Genomic DNA, 18670 nt, shown 5'->3' on the forward strand with positions numbered 1-18670 from the left:
GGTTGCAAGGGACGTGGGTGGTGTTGGTAAATGTATACGCCCCGAACTGGGATGATGCGGGATTTATGAAGCGCATGTTGGGGCGCATTCTGGACCTGGAGGTAGGAGGACTGATAATGGGAGGGGACTTCAATACGGTGCTGGACCCAGCACTGGACCGCTCCAGATCAAGGACGGGAAGGAGGCCGGCGGCGGCCAAGGTACTTAGGGGGTTTATGGATCAGATGGGGGGAGTGGACCCATGGAGATTTGCAAGACCGCAGGCCAGGGAATTTTCTTTTTTCTCCCACGTGCATAAGGCTTACTCCCGAATAGATTTCTTTGTTCTGGGCAGGGCGCTCATCCCGAGAGTGGAGGGGACGGAGTATTCGGCCATAGCCGTTTCGGACCATGCCCCGCACAGGGTGGAACTGGAGCTGGGAGAGGAGAGGGACCAACGCCCGCTGTGGCGGCTGAATGTGGGACTGCTGGCCGATGAGGTGGTGTGTGGGAAGGTGAGGGGGTGTATTGTAAGGTACTTGGAGGCCAACGACAATGGGGAGGTGCGAGTAGGGGTGGTATGGGAGGCGTTGAAGGCGGTGATCAGGGGAGAGCTGATCTCCATCAGGGCTCATAGGGAGAAGATAGAGGGAATGGAAAGGGAGAGGTTAGTGGGGGAGATCTTGCGAGTGGACAGGAGATACGCAGAGGCCCCGGAGGAAAGATTACTAGGAGAAAGGCGACGGTTCCAGACGGAGTTTGACCTGCTGACCACGGGCAAGGCGGAGGCACAGTGGAGGAAGGCGCAAGGGGCGACTTACGAGTATGGGGAAAAGGCTAGTCGGATGCTGGCGCACCAGCTCCATAAGAGGGCGGCAGCGAGGGAAATAGGGGGAATCAAAGATGGAAGGGGAGCCACGGTTCGAAGTGCAACGAAACTAAATAAGGTATTCAAGGACTTCTATGAAGAGCTGTATAGATCCCAGCCCCCAGGTGGGGAGGGGGGGATGAGGCGATTCCTGGACCAGCTGGGGTTCCCGAGGGTGGAGGAGCAGGAGGCGGTGGGTTTGGGGGCACCAATTGGGTTGGAGGAGTTGAGTAAGGGTTTGGGGAGCATGCAGGCGGGGAAGGACCCGGGGCCGGACGGGTTCCCGGTGGAATTCTATAGAAAATATGTGGACCTGCTGGCCCCGCTACTAGTGAGGACCTTTAACGAGGCAAGAGAGGAGGGAACCCTGCCTCAGACAATGTCGGAGGCGACAATCTCCTTGATTCTAAAGCGAGACAAGGATCCACTGCAATATGGATCGTACAGGCCGATTTCGCTCCTCAATGTGGATGCTAAGCTATTGGCGAAGGTACTGGCCACTAGGATTGAGGACTGTGTCCCGGGGATGATTCATGAGGACCAAACGGGATTCGTAAAGGGCAGGCAGTTAAATACCAATGTGCGGCGGCTCTTAAACATGATAACGATGACATCGGAGGAGAGAGAGGCGGAGATAGTGGCAGCTATGGACGCGGAAAAAGCTTTTTACCGAGTAGAGTGGGAATACCTCTGGGAGGTATTGCGCAGGTTTGGGTTCGGGGGAGGGTTTATTAGATGGGTTAAGCTCCTTTACAGCGCCCCGGTGGCGAGCGTAGTGACGAACCGGCGGAGGTCGGAATACTTTCGGCTGTACCGAGGGACGAGACAGGGGTGCCCCCTGTCCCCCCTGTTGTTTGCATTGGCGATCGAACCCTTGGCCATATCACTTAGGGAGTCTCAGAAATGGAGGGGGATAGTCCGCGGGGGAGAGGAGCATCAGGTATCGCTATATGCGGATGACCTGCTGCTATACGTGGCGGACCCAATGGAGGGGATGGTGGAGGTCATGCAGACTCTGAAGGAGTTTGGAGAGTTCTTGGGCTACAAGCTTAATGTAGAGAAGAGTGAGCTTTTTGTATTACAGGCAGGGGACCAGGTAAGAGGGATAGGGGACATGCCGATGAGGAGGGCGGAGAGGAGTTTTCGGTATCTGGGGATCCAGATAGCCAGAAGTTGGGGGGCCCTACATAAACTGAATTTGACGAGGGCGGTGGAGCAAATGGAGGGGGCTTTTAAAAGATGGGATATGCTCCCGCTCTCGTTGGCGGGTAGGGTGCAGACGGTCAAAATGGTGGTCCTTCCGAGGTTTTTGTTCGTGTTTCAGTGCCTCCCCATCGTGATCACCAAGGGCTTTTTCAAGAGAGTAGGTAGGAGTATTATGGGGTATGTGTGGACAAATAAGACCCCGAGGGTTAGGAGAGGGTTCTTGGAACGCAACAGGGACCGAGGAGGGTTGGCTTTGCCAAACCTAGAGTTACTACTGGGCAGCAAACGTGGCGATGATCCGCAAGTGGGACATGGAGGGGGAGGGGGCGGCATGGAAGAGGATGGAGATGGTGTCCTGTAAAGGAACAAGCCTGGGGGCGTTGGTAACTGCACCGCTGCCGCTCTCGCCGACAAAATACACCACAAGCCCGGTGGTGGCAGCAACACTAAGGATCTGGGGCCAGTGGAGAAGGCACAGGGGTACAATGGGAGCATCAGTGTGGTCCCCGGTCAGGGGTAACCACCGGTTTGTCCCGGGGAAGATGGACGGGGGGTTCCAAGGCTGGCATCGGGCGGGGATAAGAATAATGGGGGACCTGTTCATTGACGGGACATTTGCGAGCCTAGGGGCACTGGAGGAGAAATTTGAGTTACCCCTGGGAAATGCATTTAGATATATGCAGGTGAGGGCTTTTGTGAGGCGACAGGTGAGGGAATTTCCGTTGCTCCCGGAACAAGAAGTTCAAGATAGGGTGATCTCGGGGGCATGGGTCGGGGAGGGCAAGGTGTCGGAAATATACCAAGAGATGAAAGAAGAGGGGGAAGCGCTAGTAGAAGAATTGAAATGTAAATGGGAGGAGGAGCTGGGGGAGGAGATTAAGGAAGGGCTATAGGCGGATGCCCTGGGTAGGGTTAATACCTCCTCCTCGTGTGCCAGGCTCAGTCTGATACAATTTAAGGTGGTTCACAGAGCGCATTTGATGAGGGCGAGGCTGAGTAGGTTCTTTGGGGTAGAGGATAGATGTGAAAGATGTTCAGGGAGCCCGGCGAACCATGTCCATATGTTTTGGTCATGCCCGGCATTGGAGGGGTTCTGGAGAGGTGTGGCGGGAGTAATATCCCAGGTGGTGAAAGTCCGGGTCAAGCCAAGCTGGGGACTAGCAATATTTGGAGTAGTGGATGAGCCGGGAGTGCAGGAGGCGAAAGAGGCCGGAATTCTGTCCTTTGCGTCCCTAGTAGCCCGGCGCAGCATCTTGCTATTGTGGAAGGAGGCGAAGCCCCCTAGCATGGAGGCCTGGATTAACGACATGGCGGGGTTCATAAAATTGGAGAGAATTAAGTTTGCTTTGAGAGGGTCTGCACAGGGGTTTTACAGGCGGTGGCAACCGTTCCTAGAATATCTTGCGGAGCGTTAGAAGAAGGTCGATCAGTAGCAGCAGCAACCCTGGGGGGGGGGGGGGGGGGAGAGGGGGGAAACGAGAGATTGTTCGAGGGGATGGACGAGCGGGAGATAGCATGGAGGGTGGGGGGAAACGGTACGTACGGCCAAGAGCCAGTGTATAAAGCTATGTAAATATACCATCTTGCCATGTATATGTCTTGCTCAGTGAGATTTTGCGTTATTTTGTTACGGGGGGGGGTTACTGTTTGTAAGGGGAAAAATTGTGTTGTTAAAAAACCTTAATAAAAAAATATTTTAAAAAAAAAGAAAATAAGGGGCAATTTAGCGTGGCCAATCCGCCTAGCTTGCACATTTTTGGGTTGTGGGGACGAAACCAACGCAAACATGGGAGAATGTGCAAACTCCACACGGACAGTGACCCAAAGCCGGGATCGAACCTGGGACCTTGGCGCCATGAGGCCACAGTGTTAACCCACCGCGCCACCGTGCTGCCTGTGAACCAGATGAGTTTTTACGACAATCGATAATGGTTTCATGGTCATCATTAGACTTTTCATTCCAGATATTTTACTGAGTTTTTAAATTCTACCACCAGATCAATATCCTAGATCTCTAGATTACTAGTTAAGCGACTATACCACTATGCCACCGCCTCCCCCGCAGGCATAAATAAAAGGTACCTCTCAATATGCACATAACCAATGAATGATTCAAAATAATCATCGTCACAGGGAATGTGGGAGAAATAGAATAAATATTGGATAGTATCTTTGCCTCAGTATTTCCCAGGTGGTCACAAGGCAAATTTGAAATAAAAACAGCAAATGGTGAATGTACTCAGCAGGACGCGCAGCATCTGTGGGGAGAAACAGAGTTAATGGGCGTGATCTACAGCGTCCCGTAGCAAGCGCGTTTAACCGGGTTTTTCCTGGCGCTCAGAGTGCCAAGAAACACTGTGCCATTGAACGCCCATTCGGATAGATACAGGGCCTCAGCGGGGAAACGCACCAACGAGGCCGCACTTAGTCACGTTTTCTGCACTGAGGATCTCCGCAAAAGGTCTCTCTACCTCCCTCCCCGCCCCACAAAGCCCCAACTCACCTAAGGTATCCCAGGCCCGATCTGCAGCAGGAAAAATGCCAGCTTGGCAGTGCCATCCTGGCACCCAGGCAGTGCCTATGCCAGCTTGCAGTGGCATCTTGGTAGTGCCAGGCTGGTACCCATGTGGCACTGCCAAAGTGCCAGGCTGGCAGTGCCAAGGTGCCACCAGCAGTACCAGGTTGCCACCCGAGGGCAAGCACCAGGTGGCCTCTGATCTCCTGGGAGACCCCCATGAGTATAGTTCCGTTTGTGAAGAACAGCACTCACCCGAGATTTCCAAGGTGATAGAGTTAGATCCCATCGTCTTCTATAGATCGTGGGAATGTCACTCTAATGTGCAGATTTCCCCAAAAAGTGATCCGCCCACATCGCAACAGCTCGTGCGATCGTGTTAGATCTCACGAGGTGTGGGGAACTGGGTAGGTCCTGGAAGAGGGATCCCCTGGCATCTACCAGTCGTGTTGCGCGCTGCTTTTCGGGAGTAATGCAGCTGGTAGATCATGCCCACAATTTCAGCTCAGAACAGGAGAAAGGTGGAAAGGGAAGAGTATTTAAGCCGGTAGGAGGATGGGAGACAGGACGGTCAAAAGGGAAGCTCTGTGAGAAGGCAAAGGTCAGGGGAGGTTAAATCAGAAAACTATTTCATGATGAACATTGGTTCCAGTCACATTACATAACATGAAAGAGGCCATTCTACCGAACACCAAATAGTGGAGGGAATTGTGATGATGTACATCAATGTAAGTGCATGTAGGCTAGTTAGACACTAGAGGGAGCACCAGAAACATCACACACACACACACTCAACTAATAGATCAGTTAGATAGGACATGACCAACAGACATTCACGATACACACAGAGGTGAGACGACCACAGGGGAGCATTACACCAACCCATATATAAAGGACACCACACACATGATCTTCCTCTTTACAGTGGAGACAGTCAATGAGTAGAGACACAGGGTTGATTCAATATTACACCCACCACGTAGATTGCAGCAACTGGTTAGTCAGTCTGGGTAGCCATAGTAGGATTAGCAGTAGTGTCAAACCAGAGTAATAGAAGTATAAATAGTTTAATAAACGTGTTGAAGTTATCTCCACGTCTGAACCTTCTTTTGTCAAGTGCACCACAAGGAAGCCGCTTATGTTACACCTAGAACATAACAAATCATGATACCAGGAGTGAATTGTTTCAGTTCACATAGCCATACCTCAGCGTACAGTGACAACCAGCAATGATACCCAGGCAAGTTGTTCGAGATCCGGGTTCCGCAGCAGCTCCAGTGCCACGGCGATCTCCGTGAAAACTGGCGGGTATTCCGGCAAATGTTTGAAATCTTCCTGGTGGCAGTCAAACTAGAAGAAGTGGCCGATGCTGAAAAGACAGAGCTTCTCCTCACGATCGCCGGTGCCAGAGCAGAAGAAATCTTTAAAAATTCAACTTCTCCAAGGGGCAAAACAGGAGTGATTTCCAGGCAGTCCTGGACAAATTTGGCAAATACTGTGAGGAAAACACACTCCAACTTCTAAAGGTAAGAGAAGCGCCAGTACTCACTACGAGACCGAGATCTCGGAGCAGAGAACAATTTTGATCAGCGGCCATCTTTCTAAAGGGACTGCACTTGCGAGACGCCGCGCAATCACGAAAACGGCCCCCGGTAAAGGAACAGATGCGCAAACGCTTCCTACGTATGATGTCACATGCGTCATGACATCAGAGGCCCCAGACCATGCCCATTTAAAGGGGAAACGTCCCAAATCAAAGAAAAAATCTTTTAAAGCTGTAAAACAACCTTCTTTCACCTGGAATGACAGCACAATACCTCATGTTGAACCAGGAAATGAAATTAACCTCTGAAGAACCCTGCAACAAGCAGTTACCTAGGCCCAAACCGATGATTCCGACCTTGAATACTTTGATACCGACCTTTACATTTTCTCTGGACCTCATGAGCCCAATGCCAGCTCCGATGCAAACAGTGATGATATGGTCCTAGAAGACAACGACACAGACGAACCTTTCACCTTGGGAGGCTACCCCAGTACCGAATCCGAACCGCAACTAGACGAGTTGCACATTGGCGACCCCCGTATTGAATCCGACGCAGACGCGGATTCGTTCTTCGGATTTGAGGATCTTCAGCCCAGCAGATATGACATCCCGACTCGTGAGTGCAGGATTATGCTGCGGCCTGACACCAAGAGACAGAGAGCGGTACAAGTCCAAAGAGAGTGGCCTGCTGCCACACAGAGAGTGGTCCATGCACCGCTCAGGGTTCCCAACTCTACGAAAGACACACAAGACTCCACACCACAGTCCTTGCATGAACAAAAAGTGACTCCAGTGTCACAAGCCTCCACAGCGAGCTCGTGGACAGACTCCACAACTGCAGAAACGCAAGACTCCAGAGCGCAGTCCTTGCATGAACAAGAAGTGACTCCAGTGTCACAAGCCTCCACAGCGAGCTTGTGGACAGACTCCACGATAGAAGAAACGCAAGACTCCAGAGCGCAGTCCTTGCACACGCAAGACGTGACTCCAGTGTCACAAGCCTCCGCAGCGAGCTCGTGGACAGCCTCCACGATAGAAGCAACGCAAGACTCCGACGTGCAGTCCTTGCAGGAACAAGACCATGAGGGTCTAGCAACCTCCTCTGACCAACTAGCAGCAGACGATGCAAGTCTGTCATGCTCAAGTAAACAGCAAGAAGACTATGACAGTCTACCACGCTCCAGTGCACAGCAGGACGGTCTATCATGCAACAGTGAAGAACAAAGCGACGATGACAGTCCAAGCCCAAATGAAGGACAACAGCAAGACAATGATAGTCCACCCACATTGTTTGCGCCACCAGACGAAGACTCTGACAATTTACCCAACCCAAGTGAACAACAAGAAGCTACTGAGGCTCTACCCACGGTATGTGAGACGAGTGACGACAGCATCCCACTTCCCATGCAAGATGTGCAAAGTGACAGACCTCAGCTAGTGTGTACAGAGGCACTCGACGATCACCGTGAGACCACTGGTGACTCCGGTGACACCATGATACTTCCACCCTCATTCGCTCGAACCTCTCCACAAGTCAATGCATTCCTGCATGTTCCGACTCCAGACGTGCAGTTTCAAGAAATCTCAGCTGACTCCAGTGAACCTGCTAAGATTCCGGACGGGGAGCATCAACAAACCAACACTGACTCAGTTAAAATAGACCAGACTCCAGATGGGGAGCAACCAAACGCCGACTCTGATTCACGTAAGCCGGACTTTACTCCTGACAGGGAGTGCCGCAACCTCAGTGATGGCACGCTCAGGGTGACAGCAGATGCCACAACGACAGGAGATGGATCACTTAACAATTACACTGGGTCACTAATAACAAGCAGCGGCTACAGTCCAAGAGGAATACACTAATATTCACCACAGCTATATCCACACATTTTTTCCACATCAGCACTGCACTGTAAATTTCTCCACTCCTTCTGCACTGTAAATTCTATAATAAGCAGTGCAACCAATGACAGCTCATGCTGGACAAACCCAGTATTCAAGCATGCAGCAGCAAGCAGTCTATGCAGCATATTCTCAAATAGGCCAGCACTACGGATTGCCCACTAATGGAATCAAGACCGAAGGAAGACTACCGCAAGCGTAATCTGCACTACAGACTGGATGCCTTAGTTACAGCCCAGGATTTGCTGCACCACAGCCTGGCCAGACGGCATATTCCTATCAGATGCAAGGTTCTAGTTTCACACCATCACCAGGTATTTATGCGAGCAGCAATTCTGTTTCCAATTCAACAAGCTTCAACGGTTCTCAACAGGATCACCCTTCCAGCACAGCATGTGGCCAGAACCAGTATGTACAGTCTTGTCCAACTTCAACATATGGCACATCCATGACCTCGAATGATACTGTTGATGATACCTCTTCAACGCCAACACCTTATCAGCTACAAGATGCCATCCGACAGCACCATCACAAAATTCGAAAAACGAAAGGGACTCCAAATCAGACAGCGAAGTGATTTGACCACTTCTTGGTTCCTGTGGCACAGGGACATTGATGGCGTTCATAACCAAAAGAGACATTTGACCATGATGATTGATGGTTTTTGGACTTATTGTTTAATCACTGTTCCCATGACTTGTATATACCTTAACCTATCTACCTGTTGTTTGTTAAATTTTCTTAAAAAGTGTACAGAAAATATGTAACATATAAAAAAGGGGGGATGTGGTGATGTGCATCAATGTAAATGCATGTAGGCTAGCTAGACACTAGAGGGAGCACCAGAAATATCACACACACACACTCAACCAATAGATCAGTTAGATAGGACATGACCAATGGACATTCATGATACACACGGAAGTGACACAACCACAGGGGGGCATTACACCAACCCATATATAAAGGACACCACACACATGAACTGCCTCTTTACAGTGGAGACAGTCAGTGAGTAGAGACACAGGGTTGATTCAATATTCCACCCACCACGTGGATTGCAGCAACTGGTTAGTCTGTCTGGGTATCTATAGTAGGATGAGCAGTAGTGTCGAACCCGAGTAATAGAAGTATAAATAGTTTAATAAACGTGGTGAAGTTATCTCCACGTCTGAACCTTCCTTTGTCAAGTGCACCACAAGGAAGCCGCTTATGTTACACCTAGAACATAACAAATCAGGAATTGAAGGAAAATGTCCGCAAAGCTCTGAAATATAATATTCACAGGATAGTATTCATGGGAGATGTTAAAAGGCTGAGACTAAAATACATTGATGATAAACGAGAGAATGAGGACAAGAGGTGAGGGAAGAAGTTAAATAGGAAGGCAAAGAGAAACTTTGCATTTAAATTAGGAAGGAATAGAAAAGTAATGTATCCAGCAGACCCACAAATAACAAAAGATAAATGAGAATCAAGACAGAGTCACTGAACTTATCCACCAGGAAACACTCACAGGAATGACAACATTCTGACAGAAATATTGGACAATAACTTTCCCTCAGTTTTCACCAGGTAGACTAACAAGGTGGACTTGAGTAGGTATTAAAACATTTAAATATGAAGGAGAGGATATTACTAAACATGGAAATGATAGATTATTGAATCTGGATGGATGTCTAAAAGATTTAAGTGATGAGGACCGGCGCATAGTCTTGTGTCCCTTCACTACAGCAGGTTTAAGGGACCATGTTTTGAAATGTTTAAGATGATTGAAGGAATAGACGGGAGAGTTAAAGAGAATTTAATTCTTGTGGTGGGCAAGTCCAGAAGTGCGACTATCCTTTTAAAATTGGAGTGAAGCCTCAGATCTCTGCAGCTGTTTTTATTTCCCTCTCTTTCACATTGTGTCTCTCCAACCTTATTATCTCACTATTTTTGTTCTGCTCTTTTACCCTACACCTCTCACTTCCTTACTCTCTACCACTTTTTTCTGTATTTATTATCTATCTCTTGCATTCTCCATCTCTCAACTTCACTGTCATATCTCTCTCCCTCTCTCTGCCCTTTGTTTATGTACTGCATTCCCATGCTGATGCACTATCAATTACCACAAAGATGAGAATAGTGGAACAATCGAGGCTTTATTGAGCAAGATGTTGTGCCTCCTGTAGCTGGAACCAGAATGGCTGCAGCACAGGAGAGTACACACATTTATACGCCACCTACTGGGCGGAGCCAGCAGGCAGGGATTTACCCTTGTACCTCTACTATACGGGCAGTGCTGTAATATATGTAATATACGACTAGTGACTACCACACGCCTTCATTTTTCATTCGCTTCTTAAAATGTCTCTCTTTTCTTAAAATAACTTTTAAAGTACCCAATTCATTAATTTTTTTCCAATTAAGGGGCAATTGAGCGAGGCCAATCCACCTACCCTGCACATCATTGGGTTGTGGGGGCGAAACCCACGCAAACACGGGGAGAATGTGCAAACTCCGCACGGCCAGTGACCCAGAGTCAGGATCGAACCTGGTACCTCAGCGCTGTGAGGCAGCTGTGCTAACCACTGCGCCACCGTGCTGCCCTTAAAATGTCTTTCTAATTAACTGTCCTGGGTTTAGCTCAGTTGGCTGGATTGCTCGCAGAGCGAGACCAACAGTGCAGGTTCAATTCCTCTTCTGGCTGAGGTTATTCATGAAGGCCCACCTCAACCTTTCCTTTTAATAGAGAGAAACAGTTTCTTCTGGTTGGTGAATTCAGCAGAGAGCATATCCCTTAAAATTAGAATGAGGCCTCTCATCTCTGTACCTCAGTCATTTTTGTGACCTAGTCCCTGTAACTCCATCCCCCCACACACCATCCCAGCTAACAAGGCGGCTGGAAGGAGAGCAACGCCATGGTTCAGGGATGCTGAGCTGGACATCCTCATGGACACTGTGGAGAAGAGGCGGATGACCCTGTACCCCAGCCTGGGAGGTAGGCCACCAGACACCGCCATTAGCCGGGCCTGGATGCAGGTGGCAGTGGCGGTCAGCGCCGTGGGCAACGTCGCCCAGACTGGCATGCAGTGCAAGAAGAAACTCTATGACCTCCTCAGGGGGTCCAGGGTAAGGAGGCAGCGCTGAACCCCTAGCACTAAACCCACCCCCCCACAACCCGGCCCCCCCGGGTACGGCCGAACCCCCACTCTGCCCCACATGCCAACTGCCATGGCTGGGTGCCCACCATGCTACCATCTACCCAACACTTGGGCTACTTGCGTCGGAACGTCTTTGCTGCTCGTGTTCCCACCCCCCGGAGAAGGCCAAGCACAACCACCGGGAGCGGGAGAAGATTGGGGGGGACCACCAGAACTGCGGTCCCTCACCATGCCCGAGCAGAGGGCACTAGACATGGTCGGCGGCCCTGAGGAAAGTGAGGTTGCCGAGACGGAGTCCGGTGGCGGGCGAGGAAGTGAGACCCCCTGCCGAGTTGCGGATCCTCATGACACACATGTGCCCCCCCTCCCCCTCCACACATTCCCCACACCCCCTCACACTCATGCCTCACGCCTGTCCAGCTGTCTAACCATACGTGCCATCTTGTGTCTTACAGGACCTGCTGGAAAGGGGCCGGTCATTCCAGAGCCCCCAGCCAGTGCCAGCCAGGGCTCCCCGGACAGCAAAGCACTGATCGGGAGAGCAGTCTGAACACCAGCCCTCTGCCCGAGATCCAGAAGAAGTGGAGTGTGGTCACAGCTGTCTCCTACACCCTCCACCATCTCAGAGACTATCACTTTGGTTGGGCAAACTAGTGACGAGGCTCCTGGGACAATCTGGTGCGCACTACACAGTCAGTCCAGTACAGCAGGTAGAGGCAGAAGCAGCACTGCCCCCCCCCCCCCCCCCCCCCCGGCCATCCCCAGCACTCCCTGCAATTCGACAGGACTGTGTGATGGATTGGCAGCTCACATGCAGGGATCACCCAGGTGGAAGGTGCTACTGTGGGCATGAGTCAGATATTGTCAAACGATGTGGAGCATGGAGCTCATCGCAAAGCGGACTGTCATCATCCTCCATCCCATGGACCAGACCCGCTGTCACTGCCAATCCCATGCCCCCAGCTCGTAGCGCTGCAGTTATGTGTAACAGAGGGGGTATGCATGCGGGTGGTTTGATGGGGTGGGGGGTTGTGGTATGGTGGTGTCCGTGCCCCTGGCCAGCGACCCCCCACCCCCTAGTCTGTGAAGCATATCGCGACAAGTGCGTCCCTTGCGCGCTGGCCCTGGTGGTAGTGATGTGCGGCTTCCCGTGTCTGGCCAGGTCCCATGTCCCGCTCATTGTCCCCCTCCCCTTCCTCCTCGTCAGGCGAGGGCTGCCCTTCCTCCTCAACCTCCTCCAGCACATCGCCCCTCTGCTGCGTGATGTTGTGGAGGACGCAGCAGACCACCACGGTGCGGGTGACCCTCCTTGCCTCGTACTGGAGGGCCCCTCCAGAGCGGTCTAGGCATCTGAAGCGCATCTTCAGGACTCCGAAGCATCTCTCAACCACATCCCTGGCCGCTGTACAGGCATCGTTGTAGCGGGTCTCCACTTCCGTCTGTGGCCTCTGTATAGGCATCATCAGCCATGACCGCATTGCGTAACCCATGTCGCCCAGCAGCCAGCCTTGCAGCCGGGTGGGTGCACCTTGAACATGTTGGGGATCACCGAGTGCGCCAGTATGAACGAGTCATGTACACTGCCCAGGTATCGGGCGCAGACGGGCATAATGCGCATTTGATGATTGCAGACCAGCTGTATGTTCATGGAGCGTCACTGATGCACCTCTGCTCCGATGCCTGGGAGATGCCGGACAGGTCCCCACACGGCAACATGCGCCCATCCCTGCTGCCAGGGGCATAGTTGGTTGGCACTGCCCTCACTGGGGGCTGCCATCGGTGGGGCCTTGGTCCCCCGGTGGGTGGCTGCTGGATGGTTCGGGTGATCGGGTTGTCCATCCATATGGCCGTTGTCGCTGCATGCACCCAGGGACCAGGGTGGGTGTCCAGCAAGATGCGGAGCCTCACTGGCACCCCTTCCTTCTCCTCAGCCTGTTGGGCGGCCGGCCCTCCAGCCTGAGCGGCTGCCACCTGCACCTCTGCAGCCCACTCCTCTGCTGCAGCCTCCGCCTCCTCTCTGAGCGGCCCCCACAGGACTGCATGCAGGGCTGCGGCCATCACCATGGCGGCCAACATCGCAGGTTGATGACCAAAAGCCACTATTTTCTGCAGGGGGTGAAAGGCAAACATGTTAGCATGCCACACACACCCATGCCCAACCAGGTACCATGGGCTACACCGTGGCCCTGGTTGGCACCACGGGCCCCACCCACGCATGACTGCCCTCCCCCCCACCCCATCGGTGCTCCCGGTCCTGGTGCCCATCCATGCTGCCAGGGGCATAGTTGGTTGGCACTGCCCTCACTGGGGACTGCCATCGGTGGGGCCTTGGGTGGTCCCCCATTGGGAGGCTGCTGGATGGGACGGGTGATCGGGTTGACCATCCATACGGCCATTGTCACTGCGTGCACCCAGGGGCCAGACTGGGTGTCCAGCAAGATAACCGGTGTATTGGTGGTCGGTGCCTGGGTGGTTGGAGAATCCCGATTTGGCTTCAAACCGGCGTCTACCTCGGTTTCAGCGTCGGAAGCTATTCTCCGCCCGATCGCGATTTTGGTGTCGGCTAATGGGGAAACCTGCCCGGGGAATCTGTGGCCTTTTGAAGCAAGTTTTCCTGGTGTAAAAGATGACAGTTTTCCTGACGGCGTGGGGACTATGTCCCAAAAAGGGAGAATCCAGCCCCATGGTCTTTCACGGCAGGAAAACTGGTGTCAAAAGGCCACAGATTCCCTGTTTTGTAGGGGGCTATCAGGCCGCTGTCGTAGAGCTTGCAGCGCTAGCTGCTGATACGGCCCCCCGCACTTCCGGGTCAGAGGCCGCGCATGCGCACGGCGGCAGCCTCCAGCGGCCACACCGTGCACCATGGTGGTCTCAGCCCGCGGACCTGGACCGGCAAAATAGTGCCCACATCGGCCATTGGCGAGCCCCGGACCGCCCGCACTCATTGCCCCCAGCCCCGAATGAAGCCCTCCCTGCCCACCGATCGGCCCTCCCCCCGACTGTGGCGGCCCCAGATTGAGTCCACAGCCGCCTCGCGAGGATCACGGAGAGTGGGACCATGAGAAGTCCACGCCGTTGGGAATTCACCGGTGGATACTCGGTGCAGCGTACTCCATGGGTACGCCGATTTTTGGAGGGGCGAATTGAAGATCCGGTGCTGTTCCCGATTTTGTGTGCTAAAACGGATTCTCCGCCCCGGCGGTGAACGTGATTTTGACGTCAGGGTGCAGAGAATTCAGCCCCCCCCAATGTGTGAAAATTACCCCCACTGTGTGAAACATTGCCCACATAAAACACTCCCCCCTGTGTGAAACACTCCCCACGGTGTGAACACTCCCCATGGTGTGAACACTCCCCTCCCCGTGTGAAACACTCCACTCCCCGAGTGAAACTCACCCCCCCCCCCCGAGTGAAACACTCCCCACTGTGTGAACACTCCCCACTGTGTGAAACACTCCCCCGTGTGAAACTCACCCCCCCCCCCCGAGTGAAACACTCCCCACTGTGTGAAACACTCCCCCATGTGAAACACTCCCCCATGTGAAACACCCCCCCCGAGTGAAACACCCCCCCCCGAGTGAAACACTCCCCCCTGCGTGAAACACTCCCCCCTGCGTGAAACACTCCCCCCCCCCCCGAGTGAAACACTCCCCACTGTGTGAACACTCCCCCGTGTGAAACACTCCCCCGTGTGAAACTCACTCCTCCCCCCCCCCCCCCAGTGAAACACTCCCCACTGTGTGAAACACTCCCCCTTGTGTGAACCACTCCTCCACCGCCCCCGAGTGAAACACTCTCCCCTGTGTGAAACACCCCCCTGCGTGAATCTCACCCCCCCCCCAGTGAAACACTCCCCACGTGTGAAACTGACCCCACTGTGAAACTTACCACCCACTGTGTGAAACACCCCTCCACTGTGAAACGCTCCCACTGTGTGAAAAATACCCACAATGTGTGAAACTGATACCCCGGGCTGGATTTTCCGATCCCCAACTCCAAAATCGCGTTCGGCAACGGGGCGGAGAATCCCCGATGACTCCAAAATCATGGTCTCAGTACGTTCGCTGAGGCCCGCCCCGCGATGCTCCATCCCCGACACATGGGTTTCTCATGGTTTCACCCGTCATGAACTCAGCGTGACGGTTGCAGACTCAGTCCAGTGCCGCCAGTGTGGGGAGGGCCGATCTGCGGGCAGGGTGGACATATTTGGGGCTGGCGGCACTGTGGTGGGGTGATCCGGGGCGTGTGAGCCGGCCGAAGCAGGGGAACTATTTTGCGGGCCAGGTCCGCGAGCGGCATCGCCATGAAGCACGCGTGGCCGCTGCAGGCAGCCGGTGGCGTGCGCCTGCTCGGCCATGGACCCGGCAATTCTCCAGGCCGCAGCGGCAGCTAGAGCTGGGAGCTCTACGCTGCCTCCCTGCTAGCCCCCAGCAGAACGGGGAATCGGTGGCCGTTTTGCACAGTTTGCCTGGTGTAAAATGCTGCTGTTTTCACACCAGCGTGAGGACATAGTCTCCAAATCAGAGAATCCAGCCCACCGTGCGGGGTTCTCCGTCTGGGGGATCCTAAGTTTCGCCAGCCGCGCACTCACACCTGAAGATTTCCCGATGTCCTGGGTGTGCAAATAATGGGAAACCCCATTGGCCGGCTACCGGGACGGAGAATCCCGGCCACTGTGTGAACCCCCCCCAAAGTGTGAAACACCTCCCTGTGTGCGAACCACACCCCCCCCCACTGTGTGCACACCCCCCAAAGTGTGAAACACCTCCCTGTGTGCGAACCACCCCCCCCCCCACTGTGTGCAATACCCCCATGTGAAAATGACCCCTTGTGAAACAATCCTCCTGTGACACTCACCCCCACTGTGAAACACTCCCAATGTGTGAAAAATAGCCACAGTGTGCGAGAAGCCCCCTCCCCCCGCTTCCCTCCACTGTATGAAAACCACCTCCAACTGTGTGGAATACTCCCCCTCCATGTGAAACTCACCGTGAGTGACCATAAACCCCACTATGTGACCCCCCCCCCCCCAACTGTGTGAACCCTCCCCACTGTGTGAAACTCAACCCCTCTGTGAAAAACATCCCCACTGTGTGAAACCTACCCCCGACTGTGAAGCATAGAACAGAAGGAGGCCATTCGGCCCATCAAGTCTGTACCGACCCACTTAAGCACTCACTTTCAACCAATCCCCTGAACCCAATAACCCCTCCTAACATTTTTGGACATGAAGGGCAATTTAGCATGGTCAATCCACCACCTAACCTGCACGTCTTTGGACTTTGGGAGGAAACCGGTGCACCCGGAAGAAACCCACGCAGACAGGGGGAGAACGTGCAGACTTCGCACAGACAGTGACCCAGCAGGGAATCGAACCTGGGACCCTGGCAACAGTGCTAACCGCTATGCTATTGCGCTGCCCTCCCCAGCTGTGTGAAACTCACCCCCCACTTTGTGAATCTCATTTCCTGCAGTATGAAACTCACCCCCACCATGTGAAACATGCCCCTTCTGTGCGAACCCCACGCCCCAATGTGTGAAACACATCCCGACTACACACCCCAGTCGTGTGAACCGCCCTCCCTCACCATCTGAATCTCACTCCCTGCAAGTGTTAACCTCACTCCCACTGTGTGAAACTCAGTTCCTACAATTTTAAACGCGCCATTTTAAACGTGTTTGAATCTCACGCCTTACTGTGTGAAACTCACCCCTTACAATGTGCACCCGCACTATCGTGTGATAGCCACTTCAGCACAAGAATCAGCCCAGTGACCCTTATTGAACTGTCTGAAATGCCAGAATATTCTTCCTTGAGTCAAACTGTAACGAGTTGCCATCTCACCAAAACCCGTACAGTTGTAACAAGACTTCTCTATTTTATACTCCACCCCCTTCCCCTTGTTGTAAAGGCTGACATTCCTAATTGCTTTGTTTACCAACCTGCTAACGTTTTGTGATTGACATTCACTAGTTAGATGAACAAGGACAGCATGTGTATTTTTAAAAATCACCTCGCGGTTCCCTTCCATGTCAGACACTGTCCTGACTTCGATAAATATGGTCCATCCTATATCATCACAGGGCTAATATCCTTTAAGTCCTCACCCCAAAACACTGTGGGATTACCTTCACTCTATGGACCACAATGGTTTAGGAAGAAGACCTACCATTAATTTCTCAAATGGTAACTAAGAATTGGTAGCATTTGCTGGTCTTGTTAGTGATGCTTAGATCACCAAAATAAATTATAAGAATCAACATATGTTAAATGGATTCAAAGCTTTTGCAAAAACACTTGTTCCTAAACAAACCCTTTTACACTTTGGGGATTGTGTCTGTTTAACAACCTAACCTCCAGTCGAATCGACCTCCCATCACATATCAGACGTTGTTGGGCCCTACTGTACTTAAAATACCCAGAGTTAAACCCAGCAGCTTCACCTCCATAGCCACTTCCGCTCAAACTGATGCAAATTCACACCGGAAGACAAGAATCAACCCTCTGTAAACCAGCACTTGATGTGTAAGTCTGTGTTTCCAGACGAGTTTCTGTGATGAACACCTGTAAAAAAAAAATATAACCCGCTAAAACACTGTGGATGCTGGAAATCTGAAATAAAAAGAGGAAATATTGGAATATACAGCAGATCAGGCATCATCGATGGAGAAAGAGAGGCAAAGTTAACATTGAAGGTTCAAATAAAACATACCGACAGGTGCTAACTAATGGCGGCTGCGATACCTATAATCCCTCGCGCCCCAGACACCGCTCTAACATTGTCCCCAAGCGCCGCTGAAGTTGCGCTGGGCCCCGCCTAGCTTCCTGGTGCCGCACCCAGTGCGCATGCTCTGCGTCGACAAGTGGGCTCCGGGAGCGAGGCATACCCACGCCTGCGTGGTGGGTCATTTCAGATGGAGTTGTGCCGTATTCATCCCCGCAATGCACTCTAGGTAGCACTGGCCGCCATTGTCCCAGATTGAGATAACTTAGAAAGCCATTCGGTGCTTTACGCGCAAAGTCATTTAAGAAACAATTGCTGCAATTGAAGATGCTTTTTCTGGGTGAATTAATTAAAAAGGGTCAAAGCGTCTCTTCCTCAAACCTAATTTTCTATCTTCTGATTAAAGTGATACAACCCTACCCTCCTCTGGCGCATGGGCACTACAGCAGGGATTCAATAAGAGGGAGGGCAACTTCTCACAAAATGACTGAATGACAAAAAGCAAAGATGTGAAGTATTCCGTTTATAAAAATCAATACGCCTCCCTATTGCAGAATCTGCTGCCTCTCCAAAAGAACAATTATTTCCCAAGTATTGCAGTACATGCTCGACTGTTCTTCCAGAGAATAGGCTGCAGTGATACAGAGCCTTCCACGCTTATTTGCTGTTTCTTCCTTCACAGGCATTGCCTGATCGGCTAAGTATCTTAAAAATATATATATTTAAGGGATGTGGACTCCGCTAGCTAGGCCAGCATTTATTGCCCATCCCCAGTTGCCCTTC

General features: G+C 52.3%; 1 protein-coding gene and 1 long non-coding RNA gene across 2 annotated transcripts in view; one reads left to right on the forward strand and one right to left on the reverse strand.

The window, feature by feature from the left end:
* The window catches only part of LOC140390188 (uncharacterized), a 123525-nt gene extending 111624 nt beyond the window's left edge, over positions 1–11901 (forward strand). The window contains exon 3 of the long non-coding RNA XR_011934580.1: positions 11618–11901. This is a non-coding gene — a long non-coding RNA (uncharacterized lncRNA). The remainder of the gene's footprint in view (positions 1–11617) is intronic.
* LOC140390184 (uncharacterized) overlaps positions 1–18670 on the reverse strand; it is a 211190-nt gene that overhangs the window by 163557 nt on the left and 28963 nt on the right. The gene's annotated exons all lie outside the window — the stretch shown is intronic.

The sequence above is a fragment of the Scyliorhinus torazame genome, chromosome 14 (assembly GCF_047496885.1).
Source record: "Scyliorhinus torazame isolate Kashiwa2021f chromosome 14, sScyTor2.1, whole genome shotgun sequence".
Lineage (NCBI taxonomy): Eukaryota > Metazoa > Chordata > Chondrichthyes > Carcharhiniformes > Scyliorhinidae > Scyliorhinus > Scyliorhinus torazame.